Source organism: Epinephelus fuscoguttatus, linkage group LG6 (genome assembly GCF_011397635.1).
Source record: "Epinephelus fuscoguttatus linkage group LG6, E.fuscoguttatus.final_Chr_v1".
NCBI lineage: Eukaryota > Metazoa > Chordata > Actinopteri > Perciformes > Serranidae > Epinephelus > Epinephelus fuscoguttatus.
Window position 1 is genome coordinate 46,172,160 of NC_064757.1, and position 22,228 is coordinate 46,194,387.

General features: G+C 45.5%; 3 non-coding genes across 3 annotated transcripts; 2 read left to right on the forward strand and 1 right to left on the reverse strand.

The window, feature by feature from the left end:
* The first annotated feature begins 344 nt into the window (after window positions 1-344).
* trnas-gcu (transfer RNA serine (anticodon GCU)) lies at window positions 345-426 on the forward strand. The gene has a single exon. It is a non-coding gene; the product is annotated as a tRNA-Ser (tRNA).
* Window positions 427-1,130: 704 nt separating this feature from the next.
* trnas-gcu (transfer RNA serine (anticodon GCU)) lies at window positions 1,131-1,214 on the forward strand. The gene has a single exon. It is a non-coding gene; the product is annotated as a tRNA-Ser (tRNA).
* Window positions 1,215-2,431: 1,217 nt separating this feature from the next.
* On the reverse strand, window positions 2,432-2,513 carry trnas-gcu (transfer RNA serine (anticodon GCU)). Its single transcript has one exon. It is a non-coding gene; the product is annotated as a tRNA-Ser (tRNA).
* Between the last annotated feature and the right edge of the window lie 19,715 nt (window positions 2,514-22,228).

Here is a 22,228-nt window from a genome sequence, read left to right on the forward strand (position 1 = left end):
TTTATAAAGCCCAATATCACAAATCACAGTTTGCCTCACAGGGCTTTACAGCATACGACATCCCTCTGTCCTTATGACCCTCACAGCTGATCAGGAAAAACTCCCCAAAAAACCCTTTAACGGGGAAAAAATGGTAGAAACCTCAGGAAGAGCAACTGAGGAGGGATCCCTCTTCCAGGACGGACAGACGTGCAATAGATGTCGTACAGAACAGATCAGCATAACAAATTAACAGTAATCCGTGTGCTCCCAGTAAACCCAGTATCTCTGAGAGCACGTTAATGTTCACTGACTTGTGTTTAAAGGTTCACCCTCAGTCGTCACCTTGAACACACCCCAGCAGAGACGAGGTGGCCGAGTGGTTAAGGCGATGGACTGCTAATCCATTGTGCTCTGCACGCGTGGGTTCGAATCCCATCCTCGTCGCAGGTTCTTTAGTCTGTCCTGAATGTGACATGTCAACAAGAAGAGAACCATGAACAGCTGACTGACAAGACAGCTTTTACTGCAGCTGTGACATTCACTGGAACCACATCTGAGTCACTGAACGCACCACACACACACACACACAGGAGGTGGGCGGAGCTACATGAGACTTTCATTCACAGGGGAATTAGCTCAAATGGTAGAGCGCTTGCTTAGCATGTGAGAGGTAGCGGGATCGATGCCCGCATTCTCCACAAGACTTTACTTTCTCCTGAGTTTGTGATTAAAGTGACTGAACTAAAGAACACAGTGGGACTCCTCAGGGTCGTCTCAGTCGGGTTGAACTCATCTCATCTTCTGTTACGGTGTGAAAACCTCCTCATCAGCTGAGGGACTTCACTGTTGTTGGATATAAAAGTGTCATCAGCATACAGGCTCATGTTAGACTGTATGGAGCTGCTCTGGAACCTGCTGATGTCACTGTTTAGTTTCATCATCAGGGTCAGAGGTCAGAGGTCAGCTCACACCACCTGTATGTCAGTCTGTCTGATGTCTCTCTGTCTTTCACTCATTATCAACTGAGAATAAAGTCTGGTGGAGAATATGGGCATCGATACTCTGACAACAAAAGTCCAGTTAGAGTCAACAGTGTTTGCTTTTCATGACATCACGCTCAGTCATCACCTTGAACACACCCCAGCAGAGACGAGGTGGCCGAGTGGTTAAGGCGATGGACTGCTAATCCATTGTGCTCTGCGCGTGGGTTCGAATCCCATCCTTGCAGATCAACTTTACTTTCCTGCCGTAGCACAGGCCTCCATAGAAGACAAAAGGCGTTTATGCTCATTGTGTTGCTCGTTGCAGAACGCTATGAATGTCAGGTTGCTTACAAACAAAACCTTCTGTGGATGAGGAAGAAGTCAGCGAGTGTTACTGTGAGAACGTTACCAGAAAAACAGGCTGCCTGGCAACAGTAACCAGACTGTCAAACATGACATCTGTGTGCTGTAATTATCACGGCCTCTGACCTCCAAGTAGAAATGATCTCAAACCTCTTTGTTCCTGTGGGTCACCACTCTCTGCATCACGCTGTGTTCAGCTTTACATCAGTCTCTCATGTTCTTCCACAGCCTGCAGCTAAAAGCCTCTTCTTCTGACATCAGCAGGTTCCAGAGCAGCTCCATACAGTCTAACATGAGCCTGTATGCTGATGACACTTTTATATCCAACAACAGTGAAGTCCCTCAGCTGATGAGGAGGTTTTCACACCGTAACAGAAGATGAGATGAGTTCAACCCGACTGAGACGACCCTGAGGAGTCCCACTGTGTTCTTTAGTTCAGTCACTTTAATCACAAACTCAGGAGAAAGTAAAGTCTTGTGGAGAATGCGGGCATCGATCCCGCTACCTCTCACATGCTAAGCGAGCGCTCTACCATTTGAGCTAATTCCCCTGTGAATGAATGTCTCATGTAGCTCCGCCCACCTCCTCTGTGTGTGTGTGTGTGTGTGTGTGTGTGTGTGTGTGTGTGTGTGTGTGTGTGTGTGTGTGTGTGTGTGTGTGTGTGTGTGTGTGTGTGTGTGTGGTGCGTTCAGTGACTCAGATGTGGTTCCAGTGAATGTCACAGCTGCAGTAAAAGCTGTCTTGTCAGTCGGCTGATCAGCTGTTCATGGTTCTCTTCAAAGCTGTACTGTGGCTCTCTGGATCTGCCAGTAAGGCTCCATATCTCAACACCTGCCTGGAGCTGATTGGTTGGTTTCTGATCCCAGTTTAGTTTTGTAGCATGTTAACAGAGGATGAAGTTGAGATGTAGCAGTGTTCCTGTAGTTCAGAGCTCTTTAATGCAGCCATCACAGACACATGTTGTTTTCACATGGAAACTGTATGTTAGATATCAGATGGCTGCTTTGGACGAGGTCTGGAGGATCTGAGCTGATTGTTTCACTGATAATGGAGCATGTTATCTTGTTGACATGTCACATTCAGGACAGACTAAAGGAACCTGCGACGAGGATGGGATTCGAACCCACGCGTGCAGAGCACAATGGATTAGCAGTCCATCGCCTTAACCACTCGGCCACCTCGTCTGCTGGCTGCTGTTGTTCACAGTAAAACTCCAATCCAGGTCACCTTCCAGGCCTGGAAAGTCTGGAAATGTGTGGAATGTAGAGTATGTATGACCATGCAGCATGGTAACATGTCGAGCATCGTTAACTCAATTTTTGTCGCCATGGCAACACACAATCATACACAGGGGAATTAGCTCAAATGGTAGAGCGCTCGCTTAGCATGTGAGAGGTAGCGGGATCGATGCCCGCATTCTCCACAAGACTTTACTTTCTCCTGAGTTTGTGATTAAAGTGACTGAACTAAAGAACACAGTGGGACTGGTCAGTCACCTGTCCTCTCCACAGAGAGCAGTGTCAGAGAAACACCAGCATTGTTACTGGTTTAAATCAGCTGTTGTCTCATTAATAACTTGACAGGAGAATGTGTGCAGCTGTGAAGAAACTGACCCCTGCGTACAAACATGTAGGAGACAGCTGTACTGTCATTATATATTAAATATAATGAGGTTACAGGTGTCGCTCCGTTTGTGCTTTTAAAAACAGCTAAAAAAAGACAACCAGCTAAAACATGACAGACACACAGCTGTGTATAGCTGTAGATGATAAATCCCGTTGAGCTAGAGCACGCGCACACACACACACACACACACACACACACACCGTCATCTTCTGCAACCCAACCAAAGCTGAAGCCAAACTGTAGAAACCAAATGTGAGACATTATCTTTATAGTTGTGTCTCTCACACCTTTAATTTCACCTCACATCACACGTCACATTCACATTAGATCCAGTTCAAGACAAACACTTGATCCAGAGGTGTGGTCAGTGCTCGTGAGACACAACTTTTACAGAAACACCTTTCACTTGTAAAAATTAAAGCCAACTCATTATTTCACCATCACGTTGCCCCAGAGCTCAGAGAGCAGCTGACACTCGTGGTCAGCGGGAAACTGAGCATCAACAGTTTGATAATATCTTCCAACACTGTAAATACACATCTCCAAATATGATTTAAGTTCTCAGATAGTTTCTGTGTAAAATCACTGCAGTGAACACAACTGTGCTGTCAGATGCACAGAGCGTAGTGGAGACACCGCAGTGCTGCCACATGTTTCCTTCTCCAGTCACCTAACGTCCACCTGCACCAGCAGCACATGTGTTCTGGGTGAAAGAGTGAAGTCTCTCTCACAGCTCAAACTCCACGTCCTCATTTTGAATCCAAATCATAATGCAGGCTGAGATCCCCATAACAAACTTAGATAGATAAATAAATAAATAAACAAACTGTGTTCACGATCAACCTTTATCTTCAAATAATATCCCAGCGTCATTTTGCCGATGTGTGACTCAGTCTAAACTCTGCTCAGCTCATTTCTAACATATCAGTGCTCAACAGGTGTTTTATGACCAGTCATGGTTAAATGTGGGCGTGTACAGTGCAGGACATGAGGCGGATCCATGTGCGGACAATTCCTAATTGATTTGAGATTTACAAAAGGAAACTGTGTGCTGGCAGGCTTCTAATTACTCTATATTTTTTATATACTTTATATATTCTTTGTTATGCACCAATACACCAAGCCAGATTCCTTGTATGTGAAAACCTACTTGGCAATAAAACCGATTCTAATTCTGATATCGGCATCAGCCCAAACATCAAGTATCACTGAGGCTCTGATCTCTGAGGGCCTCTGAAGAGCTGAACTTATGAAGTTTACTTTACTGCCACAGCTCAGCCGACACCTGCAGGTGCTTTTGTTTTGCTTCCCAAAATCGCACAGGCTCAATTGACCTATGGCTAAGCCCCGCCCCCAAACGTGATGAGCCAATCACAGTGCGTATAGCCATTCCCATACACTGGGACATTCTCTGCCTGGACGTCCATTGAAATGCATTACAGAAAGTCAGTTTGTTGGGTTTTATGAGCTTTTTCTGAGATTTGAAGTTTAAAAATGGTCAAACGGTGTGCATGGGGTACATGCAACTCTGACACAAGGTATCCTGAGAGGCTGGGCGACCAGGTGTATTTTTACACTTTAAACCACATCTCAAGCGAGAAAAGTGTCTCCTTTGGATAAAGTTGTGTGGTAACGTTAGACCACAACATCAACTCAACGTGAATAAGATTAACAATGATGTCTACATCTGTTCTAAGGTAAGTCAACATTGTGTTTGAGGCAACATATTGTCACTTTGCTGGAAAGAAATATAAAGTTATCTTTAACATCTCTAGCTAACGTTAGCTAAAGTTAGCCTAACGTTAGCTCCTAGCTGCGTTGTTCATCATGTCACCTTGTTTGCTGGGAGTTCATTAGCCTATTTTGTTCTAGTTTTGTACTTTGGTGATGGTACATCATTGTTAGCTGTTGTCCAAAGGGCTCTAGTTAAGCTAACGTTAACTTCTGGAGCTTAGCTTCATTAACTTATCTGTAATGGCAGAGATAACAAAGGTTGGCAAACGTTATGCTGAATGATTCAGTGTAAATACTGTAGCACCAAACTAACGCAGAGACACTCTTGGTAAAGATGGTAAAAAGGCCGTTATCCTTTTCTCAGATTGAAGGATTAAAAAATTGCTATGTGAAGAACTAGAGGTGTAATTTCATCTGGAGTATAGCATGACCTCACACACCCTCTCTCTGTGTTGATCTCCAGCCCATTGTTTACAAGCCGGTCCGGCTGCGCGTTCATGTACGTTCATGTAAACTAAGTTTAGACATGGCGAGTGGGGGGGTGGAGAGCAGAGTAAGAGGGAGGTGTGGCTCATGACACACTTTGTTTTGGTCTGCAGGCAGTGCACAACAACGAACCTAGCGGTGAAACAATTTTGCTTATTGCCCCTTTAACTTGTTGTCTTTGATGGTGACGGCAACCAGATGCGGTTCACAAGCATACACTGTGACCTGTAAATGTTGGCTTGTAATTTAAGCTTTTCATCGACCTTCTCAACAATAAAATGATGAATATATCCCTCCAATGCGTAGTTTAGGCCCTTTTGGTTACTTCTCAATGACATCTGATCGTTATGTCTCCAAAAATCATCAGTTGCCTCCTGTGAAATGCCGTGTACTGTGACACCTGCCATAGCGCCACTCACTGAATGTTGATAGTTTGTCCAGGTGAGTGGAGGGGGCGTGGCTTAGCCATAGGTCAATTGTCGGGTCGTCCAACAGGACAACAGCAGTATTCATGTTGACACTGTACTTATGTTGATCTTTTCTAAGTTCTTATTATTTATTAGGAATAATCATATAAATGCATATCTTAAGCAGATGTCTGTAGCCCACTGAATAATAAAGTTAACTGCATATTTATATTTTACAATATAAATATTATATTTTACATCATCTTTAAACTGACTGTTATTGAACTGAACTGAAAGTTATTATATCATCAGCTGCTCCTCTTCACTGTAAACTAAACACGCCTTAAACACAATGTTACTGTCAGTTAAAATAATCACAGAAATATGCTGCGTTTAATGTCTGCAGTAATAAACTGTGAAAGGTGAAACAGTACAGATCCTGTAAGATGACGGCGTACTGCTGACGTCTGTGCTGTTAGTTTACTGTGAAATCATTTACAGTCTGCATGTTTAATTTGGGTGAAATGACCCTTTAAAGTGACAGACGGGTTCAGGTGATGTTCAGGTGCAGACACAACTTCATTTACAGACTGAAGTTCAATGTGTTCTCCTCCTCCTCCTCCTCCTCGTCTTGTCTTTTCTTTTTTCATCAGTGCACACACACACACACACCTGAGCTCTTTGTGTCCTTTGTCTGATGATGAAGATGATGATGATGCATTCAGTTGATGAAAAGACCCTGAGCAGCACAAACATCTGTCCTCTTTTCTTCTGTGAATCAAACAATCACAGCTGCGTGTGTGCGTGTGTGTGTGTGTGCGTGTGTTTGTGTGTGTGTGTGTGTGTGCTGTCATCAACATGTTTTGTGTCTCTTAATGACGAGTGTGTTTATCGCTCGTCCTCTGATTCTTCTTTTCATACATAATGACTGTTTGTCTTCGTCGTTCTTTGTGACTTCATCCTGATGAAGAGGAGCAAAGTAATTACTGGGAATGTTTCTGCGTCTCTTCTGTTGTGTCTCAGTCTGACTCTCAGCTCTCATGTTTTCAGTTCAGTTTAACATCATGAAGGTTTTTATTCTCCCGCATCACCAGATATTCACAGACCGCTCACCAGAGGAAGTGTCGCCATCATACGTGTCTGCAAACTGCTGCTGCTGCCATGTTATAATTGGATGTTTCATATGTATCAGTGTTTCTGAAGGGACGTAGTATCTGAGCTGACCTTGTCGTCAGGAGGTGGAGGTGATGGTGCAGACATACCTGTTCAACGCCAACAACTGAGCTGTTTGTGTTTCACCGAGCCGTCGCTGTGTTTCCAGATGCTTTTTGGCCAGACTGATAATTAGGGATGGGAATCGAGAACCGGTCCCTGTTAAGAACTGGTTCAGTTCATCGACGTCATTAGCCTTTATACTCGATGATTCCCTTATCGATTCTTTTCATTATGCCGAATCTTTACGTCACGCTCGTCAGTCAGCAGTACATTCAACGGAGGGTGGCTGGTTGATTTTTATTTCATTCATTTATTTTATTTTGATCCCCCCTATGTTAATCACTTATTGATGCTGGTTTTGAAGTATGAATAAGTCTATCAATCAATCAATTTTATTTATAAAGCCCAATATCACAAATCACAATTTGCCTCACAGGGCTTTACAGCATACGACATCCCTCTGTCCTTATGACCCTCACAGCGGATCAGGAAAAACTCCCCAAAAAACCCTTTAACGGGGAAAAAACGGTAGAAACCTCAGTAAGTAATTTATTCCATTGAAATATCATTGATGTATTATAGAAAAGTGATTTATCTGTGGTATCGTGACAACACTAACAGACTCTGTAACATTATTTGATGTAGATGAAACAAATGCTGTACAAATATTCTTTCATTTGCTCCATTTTAGATGATAGCAGTGGACCAATTTCATTTTGTTTACTTACTTAGCACTAATCTCTTGTTTAAAATAGAAACTCAATAAAATTTATGTTGTTGACACCAAAAACTTGTAAGGTCTAAAATTCACAGGAGGAATCGATAAGCAGAATCGATAATGGCATTGATATCAATAAAATCCTATCAATTCCTATCCCTATTTATAATGATCTGATTTTTTGTTAGATTGTTCTGTGATGTTTGGTTTTTAATATTTTCTTGTCTTACTGTTGTAACTGTCTTTGTGTTCAGTTGTTTGTGTCCTCCTTTAAACTGTGTCTGTGTGTTGCCGTGTGAAGCACTCAAAGGCGCTGTATTAATAAAGTTAGTGTGAGATCTGATCAGCTGTCAATACATTTAAACGTCCAGTATTTTTTTTAAATGACAGAATATATTTTATTCTCAGTATCTTAAATACTAGTGTTACAAAATGTGGCACAGTGTTCATTTATGTTTTATATTATTACTTATATTTACACACACGCGTTTCATGCTCTTATTCTTTCTCCTTATAGTTCATCAGATGAAAATATCAGGGGACAAAATGTCTGGTGGAAAATCTGCCAAATAAATAAATAAATTAAAATTATTTTAATTAGCCTGGTATTGTGTCATCTATCTGACATGTTGCAGAGAAAACTTAAATACAAACAGATTTTATACAGACCAGATTTGAGGGTTTTATTTCAGATGGATCTGTTTTTATCCGTCAGTCGTACACAGAGCTTTGGGCCATTAACGATGAAGGTGTTATAGCTTCAAATCACCTCAGTGAGCGCGCGTACACACACACACACACACACACACACACACACACGCACACACACAGGTCTGTGGTGTGACAGGTAGTGTTTTGGACCTCAGTGTTTAGCTCTGACAGCGAGCTCAGCGAGGGCTGTGATTGGTTGAAGAGCTGTCAGCTGTCAATCAGAGCAGGATGTGGAGAGAAGAGGGAGGGTCGGGATCATTTATAGCTCAGACACACACACACACACACACACACACACACACAGTCGAACATTCAGGTTTAAAGGAAATCAGAAGAAGAAACAGTAAAATGTTCCTCTACAAAAAGCAAAGCACCCAAACTCATACACATCTCATGTATTTTGAAAGGCTGCGATCATGTGACCAATGAGCTGACGGCTGTAACCAAGGAAACCGTCCTCAACAGCAAGTTATAACTTTGAGTAGTTTGAGTCGCAGGGTTAATAACTGATGATTGGATCCGATCAGAGCTGATCAGAGCTGATCAGATCAGGTGGACGAGAGGAGCAGCTGCTGCAGACGTGAGTGAACAAAAGCAATAAATGGTTCAGCTTCACTGAGCTGATGTTCTGCTGCTCCGTCTGTGCCCAGAGTCGCTCTGCACTGCGCTGGCTGCTGCAGTGAATCACTGGATCCTATAAAGTCTCCAACAGAGCTCCTGATGAACGGCTCAGCTCCAGAAATAAAAATGAATATGCTGTGTCAGATGCTGACATCATGGTGGGCCGCCATGAATAAATGAACATGGATCACCTGCAAATAATGCAGAGCTCTGTCTGTTCCTACAGTCTGTGTGTCACATCAGCTGATGGTAGAGTCATGAACACGTGCCGTGACCTGGCCGACAGACATGACACACTACATGCTGGTCCACGACCAATCACCAGTGGGCGGAGCTACATTTGAAGTACCACGTGACAACTATGACAGTCACTGAATCCTCCACAGGAAGTTCCTGCAAATGTTTCACAATAAAAGCCTTTTTTTAGAAAATACTGAAACGATGAGGGGCTTTTAATTTGAAACAGAAACAGGAAGTGCTGAGTGTGAGAACGGTGTAGTGATAAATAAATGTGGTGTGTTTGAGATGCAGCTGGTAGCCTCTGCAGCTGTGCTGAGTAAAGGCCCAGACACTATCTGTGAGTTTGATTCCTTTATATCCTCCATTATGAAGACAGAACATTGTTTGCTAGCTTGATGCTAATGGCAGTACTCAGCGGGTTGATAAAGTGCCTCTGCTGTTTCCTCTTTACTCTGTGTGCTAACGTCCCTACAGGAAATATCTGAAAGGCTGGGCTGTTGTTGTCCTACAGTTTCCATGGCAACAGATCGCTCTGTGTTCCTATTGGTCAAAGTGACGGCTGTGACGGGAGAAGTCGTGGAAGACAAAAAGGACATCAAACATGCTAGACTTCCTGTCGGGACGTCATGGGGTGTCTCAGACGTGGCGTCGGTTGTCGTCTACTATGACACACTACACCAGATGAAACCATGGATCATCACATACGATATTCGTTGCTGTTCACAATCGCGCCGACACCGTGCAGTGTGTCTGGAAACCTTAACTTGGATTTAAAGGTAAATCTTAACTGAAGGTGTTTTGTGGCTCCGACCACAGATCTGAAAACAAATCTGACCTGCCTGCAGTCTGAACGTAACCTGACTGACTCTCAGCTCTCGTGTTTGTCACGTGATAATTAAATACTGTTTGTTTTTATCCTGCAATTCAAATTTCTATATTCTAATCTCTTTAAATTATCTTGTTTCTTTTTTTAACCCTTTCTGTGTGAAACTCTGACCTGTTATTAAAAGCTGAGGAACAAATAAATCTGCTCATCAGACTCACTGGATATTTTCTTTACCTCCGTCTGCACACAGAATATAAATATAACAGACAGACAGACAGACAGACAGCAGTAATTTGGCTCTGTGGGGTTCGGTCATTTTAAACGGCCTCTTTATAAATGACACAGTAATGAATTCACAGCTACCTGCTCCATTAGAAACCCCTACTGAGACACACACACACACACACACACACACACACACACAGTGGTGTAGTGGATGTATTTCAGCTCTCAGGTCAATTAGCAGCTAATTGGTGGACGAGCGCTCATGTTTGATTGGATAATTCACCAATTAGAGCTGACAGGAAGTCACTGACCCTCCAGGTACCACACAGGTACACACCAACTACACACTGAGTACACAACAAGTTCAGACCAGGTACACAAAAGGTCTGCACTATGTAGAGAGCAGGTTCACTCTGGGTTTCCTCCTCTCCTCTCCTCTCCTCTCCTCCTCCTCTCCTCTCCTCTCCTCTCCTCTCCTCCTCTTCTCAGCAGTGTGTTAATTGCAGGGTAGCAGTGGAGGTGGAGGGAGCGTTGGATTTGCGGTGCGGGGCGTCCAGGAGGAGTCAACCCTGTCATTTAGCTCTCTGGCTCTGGGCTCAGACCGGCAGGGAAGCTGAAGATTTTCCCAGCATGCCGTGGGCCAGAGTGGACCGAGCCTCGCCACGGTGAGCGCCTAATGGCAGCGCGCGCGCACACACACACACACACACACACACACACAGTTACACACCACAGTGGGCCTTAATGACAGCTGCCTTTTAATGCTGCACTGAGAGGGAGGTTACCTCAGTGTGTGTGTGAGTGTGTATAATGTGTGTGTGAGATAATGTGTGTGTGAGTGTGTATAAAGAGTGTGTGCGGTGTGTGTGTGTGTGTGTGTGTGTGTGTGTGTGTGAGCCGCAGGGGTACTTGTCAGGCTGAAGGGGGATCATTTAGCGGCTGAATGTGAATGAATTCTTTGTGCTTCATTGGAGCAGCAGGTTGGAGGCTGACAGCGCTCCGTTTTACAGGAAACACTCAGAACAAGTGAATTACACCTTTTTGATCAAACCTGCTGCTGCCGCCACTTAACGGTGCGCTGAGCACGCTTCACACATCTGCACAGCGGCGCTCTGATGCGGAGCTTTATTACAGAGTGACATGTGATAAAGTGCTCTGGTTCACGTCTCTTAATGTGGATGTTGAACCTGTGGTCACATGACCGCGGGGTGAACGCTGAGAGCAGGCACACCTGAAGAGAGCGGCGACCACAGTCTGTGGAGGTGAGGAAAACGTTAGCCAATCAGCAGCATCAGAGCACAAAGCAGAGCTGTGATTTGTCCAGAGGGTCGTCGATGGTTCTCATCGATGATGTCTGACAGGTTGGTGACATCCTCAGCATCACATCCTGAACACATCCTATCCAGACTCCGCCCCCTCTTTATATAAACGTACTGTCATGAAGCATTACGACAAAAATGAATAAAGTTGTGACACCTGCTTGAGGAGGTCTGACATCGTCTTTAAAGAGAGAAACAGGATCTGGAAACACGTGACAGGAAATATGAAGCGGTTCCAAACGGCTCCGTCAGAATCGTTCACCTTTAGGTTATCGCTTCTTCTCACTGATGCCGACATATTTTCACTTCATGAAGAAAGATGACAGCAGACAGGTGAGCTGCAGACAGGTGAGCTGCAGTCAGGTGAGCTGCAGTCAGGTGGGCTGCAGTCAGGTGAGCTGCAGTCAGGTGGGCTGCAGTCAGGTGGGCTGCAGTCAGGTGAGCTGCAGTCAGGTGGGCTGCAGTCAGGTGGGCTGCAGTCAGGTGAGCTGCAGTCAGGTGAGCTGCAGACAGGTGAGCTGCAGTCAGGTGGGCTGCAGACAGGTGGGCTGCAGACAGGTGAGCTGCAGTCAGGTGGGCTGCAGACAGGTGGGCTGCAGTCAGGTGAGCTGCAGACAGGTGGGCTGCAGTCAGGTGAGCTGCAGACAGGTGGGCTGCAGTCAGGTGAGCTGCAGTCAGGTGAGCTGCAGTCAGGTGAGCTGCAGTCAGGAGGGCTGCAGTCAGGAGGGCTGCAGTCAGGTGGGCTGCAGTCAGGTGAGCTGCAGTCAGGTGGGCTGCAGACAGGTGGGCTGCAGTCAGGTGAGCTGCAGACAGGTGGGCTGCAGTCAGGTGAGCTGCAGACAGGTGGGCTGCAGTCAGGTGAGCTGCAGTCAGGTGGGCTGCAGTCAGGTGAGCTGCAGTCAGGTGAGCTGCAGTCAGGTGAGCTGCAGTCAGGTGAGCTGCAGTCAGGTGAGCTGCAGTCAGGTGGGCTGCAGTCAGGTGAGCTGCAGTCAGGTGGGCTGCAGTCAGGTGAGCTGCAGTCAGGTGAGCTGCAGTCAGGTGGGCTGCAGTCAGGTGGGCTGCAGTCAGGTGGGCTGCAATCAGGTGGGCTGCAGTCAGGTGGGCTGCAGTCAGGTGGGCTGCAGACAGGTGGGCTGCAGTCAGGTGAGCTGCAGTCAGGAGGGCTGCAATCAGGTGGGCTGCAGTCAGGTGGGCTGCAGTCAGGTGAGCTGCAGTCAGGTGGGCTGCAGTCAGGTGGGCTGCAGACAGGTGGGCTGCAGTCAGGTGAGCTGCAGACAGGTGGGCTGCAGTCAGGTGGGCTGCAGTCAGGTGGGCTGCAGTCAGGTGGGCTGCAATCAGGTGAGCTGCAGTCAGGTGAGCTGCAGTCAGGTGGGCTGCAGACAGGTGGGCTGCAGTCAGGTGAGCTGCAGTCAGGAGGGCTGCAGTCAGGAGGGCTGCAGTCAGGTGGGCTGCAGACAGGTGGGCTGCAGTCAGGTGAGCTGCAGTCAGGTGAGCTGCAGTCAGGAGGGCTGCAATCAGGTGGGCTGCAGTCAGGTGGGCTGCAGTCAGGTGGGCTGCAGTCAGGTGAGCTGCAGTCAGGTGGGCTGCAGACAGGTGGGCTGCAGTCAGGTGAGCTGCAGACAGGTGGGCTGCAGTCAGGTGAGCTGCAGACAGGTGGGCTGCAGTCAGGTGAGCTGCAGACAGGTGGGCTGCAGTCAGGTGAGCTGCAGTCAGGTGGGCTGCAGACAGGTGGGCTGCAGTCAGGTGAGCTGCAGACAGGTGGGCTGCAGTCAGGTGGGCTGCAGTCAGGTGGGCTGCAATCAGGTGAGCTGCAGTCAGGTGAGCTGCAGTCAGGTGGGCTGCAGACAGGTGGGCTGCAGTCAGGTGAGCTGCAGTCAGGAGGGCTGCAGTCAGGAGGGCTGCAGTCAGGTGGGCTGCAGACAGGTGGGCTGCAGTCAGGTGAGCTGCAGTCAGGTGAGCTGCAGTCAGGAGGGCTGCAATCAGGTGGGCTGCAGTCAGGTGGGCTGCAGTCAGGTGGGCTGCAGTCAGGTGAGCTGCAGTCAGGTGGGCTGCAGACAGGTGGGCTGCAGTCAGGTGAGCTGCAGACAGGTGGGCTGCAGTCAGGTGAGCTGCAGACAGGTGGGCTGCAGTCAGGTGAGCTGCAGACAGGTGGGCTGCAGTCAGGTGAGCTGCAGTCAGGTGGGCTGCAGTCAGGTGGGCTGCAGTCAGGTGGGCTGATATTGGCAGCTTTACACACTCTCCCATGACAGTGAACTAAAACCCTTTGGCGTGAGCATGAAACAAGACATTAGATGACGTAATTTTGGGTTTTGGGAGAGACAGACCGACATTTTTCAACATTTTAACACATTTTTTGATTAAATGATTAGTCGACTAATCGAAGAAATAATTGACAGATTAGTCGACAATGAAAATAACTGTTAGTGGCAGCTCTACATGACAGTCACACAGGACGTGATGTCATGACAGTCACACAGGACGTGATGTCATGACAGTCACACAGGACGTGATGTCATGACAGTCACACAGGATGTGATGTCATGACAGTCACACAGGATGTGATGTCATGACAGTCACACAGGACGTGATGTCGTGTTTGAAGATGAAGAGATGAAACGTGTCATCTCTGTGTGTTACAGTGACAGAAAACATGATGATGACCTGAAAGGAATCCTGGGAAATAAATTAACAACTGCTGCTGCTGAAACCTCCTCTCCTCTCCTCCTGTTTCCTCCTCTCCTCCTGTTTCCTCCTCTCCTCTCCCCTCCTCTCCTCCTGTTTCCTCCCCTCACCTCTCCCCTCCTCTCCTCTCCCCTCCTCTCCTCCTGTTTCCTCCCCTCCTCTCCTCCTGTTTCCTCCTCTCCTCTCCTCTCCTCCTGTTTCCTCCTCTCCTCTCCTCTCCTCTCCTCCTGTTTCCTCCTCTCCTCTCCTCTCCTCCTGTTCCCTCCTCTCCCCTCCTCTCCTCCTGTTCCCTCCTCTCCCCTCCTCTCCTCCTGTTTCCTCCCCTCCTCTCCTCCTGTTTCCTCCTCTCCCCTCCTCTCCTCCTGTTTCCTCCTCTCCCCTCCTCTCCTCCTGTTTCCTGCCCTCCTCTCCTCTCCCCTCCTCTCCTCCTGTTTTCTGCCCTCCTCTCCTCTCCCTTCCTCTCCTCGTTTCCTCCCCTCCTCTCCTCCTGTTTCCTCCTCTCCTCTCTTCACCTCTCCTCCTGTTTCCTCCCCTCCTCTCCTCCTGTTTCCTCCTCTCCTCTCTTCACCTCTCCTCCTGTTTCCTCCCCTCCTCTCCTCCTGTTTCCTGCCCTCCTCTCCCCTCCTCTCCTCCTGTTTCCTCCCCTCCTCTCCTCCTGTTTCCTCCTCTCCTCTCCTCCTCACTGACTCTCTGACTGACAGACTGACATTATAAAGCTGTTAGACTCTCAGTGGGTAGAAACTACAGACCAATTACACACACACACACACACACACACACACACACACACACACACCTATCAGCAGACAGGTATCAGAATAAAAGCTTCAACCCAGAATAAAACACAGAGATCAGACAGAGAGGTATTTAAAGAGAGGACAGGAACAGGAGGAGGGAGAGATGGAGGGAGCAGGAAGGAAGTAAAGGAGAAGAGAAAGATGGAGGAAAGGAAGGAAAGAAGGAAACTGAGGAAAGGGAAGAAAGGATGGAGCAAAAGTTGGGAGGAAGTGAAAATAAAGGAAGAGACACTTCAGGTTATTTTCAGACATTTTATTAATGATAATAATAATTAATAATTAATAACGTGCCCCTCTATGCTGAGCTCCACAGTTGGAGCAGTAATAACCGTGCAGCATCACTCAGTACGTGAAGCTGTTATGTCGTAGCCTGTGACATCACACATGAGGTCATAGTTTATCAGATCCACGTGTCAGAGTCGCTGCTCTAAACTTAGACTGACCAGAGCTGCAGGAGACATTACTGGGACAGTAACAGAGAAGTTGTGTTTCTTCTTCTCCTCCTCTGTTGGCACAATAAACTGATCCTGAGCAGCTCTGAAGGAATATTCACCGCTCAGACTCTGATGAAGGCCTAAAAGCTCCGACGCCGTTTTATAGAAACAAAGACGAGACGAGAGAAGTTCAACAACCGCCATTAAAGAGACAGAGCGGTGCAGACGTACAGAGCTCTGCTATTAGCATTAGGAGCTGCTGACAGGTTGCTCTCCATTATGAAGCAAAGTGACTCTGAAGGACGGGACCAACTGAATGTGTGTGTGTGTGTGTGTGTGTGTGTGTGTGTGTGTGTGTGAACTAAAAGGACCAGTGTGCATCACAAGGCCAACTCCTGCGGCCTTGTACATAATTGTTCGTCACTAATAATGACTTTCCCTGATTGAGCTCTTCATTTAGAAACAAACAAACACACACACACAGATGGAGTGTGTTCTGTACCTGACGGATACATTCAGATGCAGATAAAGAGAATTAAAAGCATCATTGAGAGCTCTCGGCTCTCGCTGGCCTTGTGTCGGAGCCTCAGCAGCAGGTGGATAAATGCTTTTATCTTCATCGCAGCGCCGAGCGGCAGGAGACGAGAGGAGACGCTCGCAGCAGGAGGAAACGCTTTAATGAAGATTTACTGAAGATAATAACACAGACTGACTCCTTCAGGCTGCCGCTTCACCCAAACCACACAATAACACAAACATGCTCTGGTTTAACACACACACTCACACAGAGGGCTGACTTAAAGAAGCACCAGTGACCCTCTACAAAAATAAACCTGTAGCTCCAGTCAGGAGTTCAGTCAGTGAACTATACACACAGGCACAGTCGTAAACAGTCAATGGATTGACATGGATTTTAAACAGTGTCCTGTATTTACAGTGTGAAGGATTCAAACTGACAGTGATCGGCCGCGTATCATGCCGACGTGAAAGGATGGCTTTTTCTGTCGGTGTCTGACACAGAAGTCTCTGCCCGAGCACCAGTGTTCAAAGACTTCTGAATGAGACCGGGTTGGTTATGTCTTTGCTATCGTTTATAAAAAGCTGCTGGCACATATGTTATATGTCACAGGCCAACGCTGTTGTGTTACAGCTCACGCCCTCTGTTGACATCAGCAGCAGGAGAGCTAGTTATCGTTAGCCATTAGCTGTTAGCTGTTAGCAACCGCTGGAACTAACAGCTCAACAATAAGCACAATTTAGGCCTTGTTTACAGATACCGATACAAATAAAAACAGATCCGGGTTTACTCGATCAGTTCTGAAAACAATATCTCTGTTTACACGAAAACGCAACAACAGCAGCTTTTTGCTGCAGTTAGCACGCCAGGCCAGCAGGTGGCAATTCGCCATATGTCAAACACCACAGAAGAACGTTCTGCACATGCACAGTGATTTGTTTTCCTCTTGGCGCTAGTGATAAAAACAATGATAAACTACATTTTAACCTTATGTAGCATAGTTAGCTGCTATGCACTGACTAATATTGGGCACAGCAGACGTCTTTGTGCGCCGATGTAGCGGTGATGTTGATGCAGCAGTGCTAAGTTCATTTGTAAGCTCGTAAGTAGTCCCAAAAGTGCTAACAAAACATAAACAACCCGGCATATATCAGCCATTGTTGTCGTAGTTCCCAGGAGCCTAATGGGCATGTGTGAACTGGGTTGCAACGTCATCGTTTTCCAAAATCTTCGTCCATCCTGTTTACACGTCTCCATAGAAACGGATATTTTTTAAAAACTTTCACTTTGGAAGCCGTTTTTGAAAATCTTCGTTTTCGCCGAGAAAAACACAGGTTACGTGTAAATGACAGGTGCAAACACAAAGACAAATACCCTTTTTCAGAAATTCACAGAACTGTAGAAACAGACAAAAAATGTAAGTATCTGCCTACTCAAAATACACTGTGCTGTCAGATTAACATGTTATTAATGTTCATTTAACATTACATCGCTGTCAGATGAAAAACACGTATCTCCACTTTTGACAATTTTGACTTTCTACAGTGCATGGAGTGTCCATAATATTCCCTAGCAACTGTTAGCATTGGGTATCCAAATGACCAATGGAAAGACGTTTTATTGCATCATCTATTCAACACGTATCTCCATTGGGTGTCAGAAGTGTCCATCAAAGCGCGTAAAAATTCAAAATCATCAAAAGTGGAGATACGTGTTTTTCATTGGACAACGACAAAATAACATTTTAATAAATAAAACACCAGATTTTTAAAGAGTTTTTAGACCTTCGCCTACGAACCAAACTGATAATGAGACAAATCAGGATCTGAGTTCACCACACTAACCGCCATGCTACAACATGCTAACCACTATGTGAAAACATGCTAACCACCGTGCTACAACATGCTAACTACTAGGGCTGAACCCAAATATTCGGATATTCGAATATTCGTTTCTATGGGTAGGTATTTGTTATGAAAATGTGGTATTCGATATTGTGGTGTTTTGAAAATGGCCGCGGACTGTCACCTGCTCAACGCATCAGTACCTTCGGATGCCATGACAGTAATAGCCAATAATGTCAAAATATCATTTACAGACCGATTTAACAGACGATCACTGCTGCCCGACCCGCAGGTCCATTTGCGGGTCCCGTGGGTTACGGGTCGACCCGCGCATCACTACTCAGCTCAGCCTATAAGGCTGTACACAACAGTAAGGCTATAGACATTATATTCTATTCAGGCCGGCAGAACCAGCAGCACATCGGCTCTACAGTGCACGGCACTGCTGATTAACCATTTTATTGCAGCACAGAGTGTCTGCCAGCAACCAGTTACTTGCAGAGGCTTCCTACAACTTGTTTCAACGGTTCCGATTTAATCAGAAGACAAATTAAACAGGATGACTAGCCAATGTGAAAATCAAAAGAAAGCATAGAATAATGTACTGAAGGAGACTGTTGTGCCATTACATTTATTTGTGGTTTGAGAGCAAAGATCTGGTCGCTGCTGTGCAAAACTCCGCAATACAATTACAGGGTTTATACAGAAATTATTAAGTTGAATTTAATACTTTTTAATACCTTTTTTAATACCGTCACAATATTTTTTAATACCAACACGACTTCAAGGTGCAACTGTAGTGGCAACCTTTCGAACTTCAGTGTTGGGGGTAACTAATTATAAAGTGACGGATTACTGTCATTTTCTTACTTAACTTTCTGAGTGAGTAAGTGCAATGCTTACAATTCAAATCAAGTACCTATTATTACAGTTACTAGATACTTTGTTACTTTTTTGCCTTAATAAAAACACTGACCTATACACAATTATTTGTTATTTTACTTTAACCCAAGACAAAAAGTTATTTCATTGTTATGTGTAGGAAGAGCACACACCACTTCTCCAGTGCTACACTCTTTCTTTCACCATCATTCTACCTCAATGAAGACAGAATGACAAATGAAAATCAGAAAAGGTTTAAAAAGTTAAAAACAGAAATGTCTAATTAAATGAATTCAACATTTAACACGTGCACAGTTCAAACAGAGAGAGAAAAACTGTCCAACACTGAGATAAAATCAGAGATGAATTAAAAGGGGGGGTAGTTGGGAGATTCCTGCACAGCTCCATAAAACTGAATGATGTTCTTGTGACTCAGGACACTGAGAATCTCAGCCTGGATGAGGAGACGAGGAAAGGAGAAACTAGAGGGTTATGAAGAGCTTCCTTAGCTGCCAGCTTAACACTTCGAATATCTGACACTGATGAGGAAACATGACCTTTGAGAAAATAATCATCCCTTATTGGATGTAAAGCTAAAATCTGTAGCCTTTGATTTAAACCTGACAGTGTCTCCAGGATGTCTGAACCTTTCTCATAGGACGAACCATTCACACTGCTGTGACAAACATGCTATTAATCTCAACTGACATATAGGTCATAACCTCTGCATAATGTGGAATCCGTAACTGTTGCCAAGCAACACAATAACTAACCATCAATTTGATAAAATTGTACAACAACTGCAATCAAACACCAAAAATATTAACAGAGTAACACAATTTTCTAACAGAAAAAAACCACAGAGGTCTCACTGAGTCCAATAAAAATAAATAAAAGTATTTCTATTTGTATTCGAATAAAATTCAAATTAGGTCTACAAATGCAGGTTTTTTGAGTAACACTTCTAATTAAGAATATGTCAGTGTAAAAATAAGTATTCTTTAATTAGCCATTATAAGAATTATGGATGTATATGCAATATTGGTTGATGTTTTTTCATAAATACAGCAATAAACATGTAACGAGGAACATCACTGAAAAGAAAATAACATACTAACAGCGATTACCTCATCAATGCTTAAACCAACAACTAATAAATTTCCTTTGAATGAATGGGGGTGAGGGGCTTTACTGTTGGTTCTCTCTCTCTCTGTCTCTCTCACTCACACACACACACACACACACACACACACACAGTCCCTTTACTGTCTTTCTGCTCGAGTGGGCTGCTTGTCTGTTCTTCTGAGCTCCCAGATGTGATGGATCTGTATGGGCTCGGTCCGAACCGAGAATTACATCGGGCCCGTCAAGTCTGGGCTTCAGTGCCCGTGTGACGGGCCGCGTCTGGTTTTAATCAATACGGGGATAAATATGGCACACGCGCTCAACAGCATAATTAATAATTATTAGAAAATATACTTACTTTGATGTGCTACAACAGCTCGTCTTGTCTTTGCCACACGCAAAGTTTTTTGCTATCTCTGAATCTGTAAACATGTTCCTGAAGAGCTCTCCTATCCCCTCATTGGAGCCATATGAGTGGTGTTTCGTTGCTGTTCCCAGGCACCACAGCACCTCAGCTCGCAATGTTGAAGTGGGGCATAGAGTTACGTCTGTCGTCGTAGGTCTACTCACGGTGCTACCGCTTGCAGTGGCTTGCAGGGGAGCGGTGGAGGTTTGCGGTGATGTAGCCGTCGCGCTAGTGCAAAACATGGAAATTGGCAGTTGCTCACTACGTCAGTGCATTCTTGATTGGTGGCCACTGGACTCCATGTGGGACCTGACAGCATTCACCCCCAACCAGGTGATATTTATTGTCTTTTTACAGACATGGCAATAAGCCTCTTGGCTGTTACCAACTACTGGCCTGAGCCAGTCTTTGAATTTCGCGTCCCCTAACCAGAGGTCCGAAAACTTACATTTCCCCATGATGACTGTTTTGGCAGCAATCTGCAACGGAGCATACTGTAGACTGACTGAGGCGCGAATTGTTTGTTTTGGGGGTTTTTTTCCTGACACTGACTGACATCACATCCTTGATATCACTCAGGTCCTACTCGCACATATAATTTATATAATAAATAAAATCACAGGATTTTTAGGATTTTTAGCCTGCACTTAACACAAATGGAAAAAAACTCATAGTTGGATCGTGGTTTGAAAATTTAATACCACCTCAGATGACATTTATTACCTTTTAATACTTTTTAATGGCCTTAATTTTGGTAAATTTCATTTACTACCTTTTAATACCTTTTACAACCCCGCGGATACCCTGAATTAGGTCCGAAAAAAACCCCGGAGGAGTGCTTCGCAAGGAGTCTTTGAAAGGAGCCGAGCCTGGTGTAAAACCGGAGAGAGCAGGCAGCACGGCCACAGGCCGACCTGTACTGTGTGCAGAGCAGTAAACTGAAGGGTAATGAAATTCACCTGTGGACGGACATGTGTAGCCGGGTTCACTACAAACAGACAAACTGAGGACACGTCGGGTCCTGACGCCACTGTTTCAGCTTCAGATTAAAACATCAGGTTTTCTTCAGTTGATATTTTCAGTTTGATTTTAACTGATAAACGACTTTAATGATTGCGTTTATTAATTATGTTTTGAAAACTGTTTTGTGATTTTATCTGACTGTCTCAGTGTCTGTCTCACTGTCTCTGTCTCTGTGTCAGTGTCTGTCCCCTCCTGTGGCTCTCTGATTGTCTTCCAGATGAACAGGTCTCTGTCTCTGTGTTGTCTCATTGTTTCCGGCTCACTGAAGAGATTGAATATCGACCGCCGCTGACCCCGGACCAGCCGGCTCCGCCCACTTATAGAGGTGGTGGCAGCCATGTTGGTGGTCCTGAGCTCCATCAACAGCTGTCTGTCTGTCTCAAACCTGTCTGTCTGTCTGTCTCATACCTGTCTGTCTGTCTGTCTGTCACTCCAGTAGCTCTGTAGCTGTTATAGACAAACTGCATCACCTCCTCTCTGAGTGGAACAACAAAGGCTGCTTTCCTCACCTGGAGATTTTACATATGGATAAAGTCAGATTACCCATATGACACGGTGGATCAGCTGTAGGTCAGGGTTAGGTTATCTGGACCAGCTGCTTTCTCAGATTCAGTTTAGAGCTCTGAGCCGTGCTGTGGTAAAAGGGTCAAATGAAAAAGCTGAGCGCTGACAGTGGTCGAGCATTAAACAGAGTTAAACAAGAAACCAGAGGAAATAAAATAATTATTAGTGTTCCCCTGAGACCTTCAGTGAGTGGGTGGAGGATTGATCATGTGACCTTGAGCAGGTGAAGGTCTCATCGGTCTCCAGACGTTAATTGTTTTTTTTTAATCCTGCCTGTGCTGTGTGTCAGAGACATGAGTTCTGTCTCTGTTAGCTATTTACCTGTGCAGGTGTTTGGTCACTAACTAAAGTATTGGACACATCAACATGTTGATGGGAACACCTGGGGCCTGTATCACGAAGCAGGATTAATGTCTTAGCGAGGTAACTTCAGGGTTAACCCTGGGTTTTCGGTCTCACGAAGCCGGTTCAGTTCTTATCGGGGTAGATCACCATGG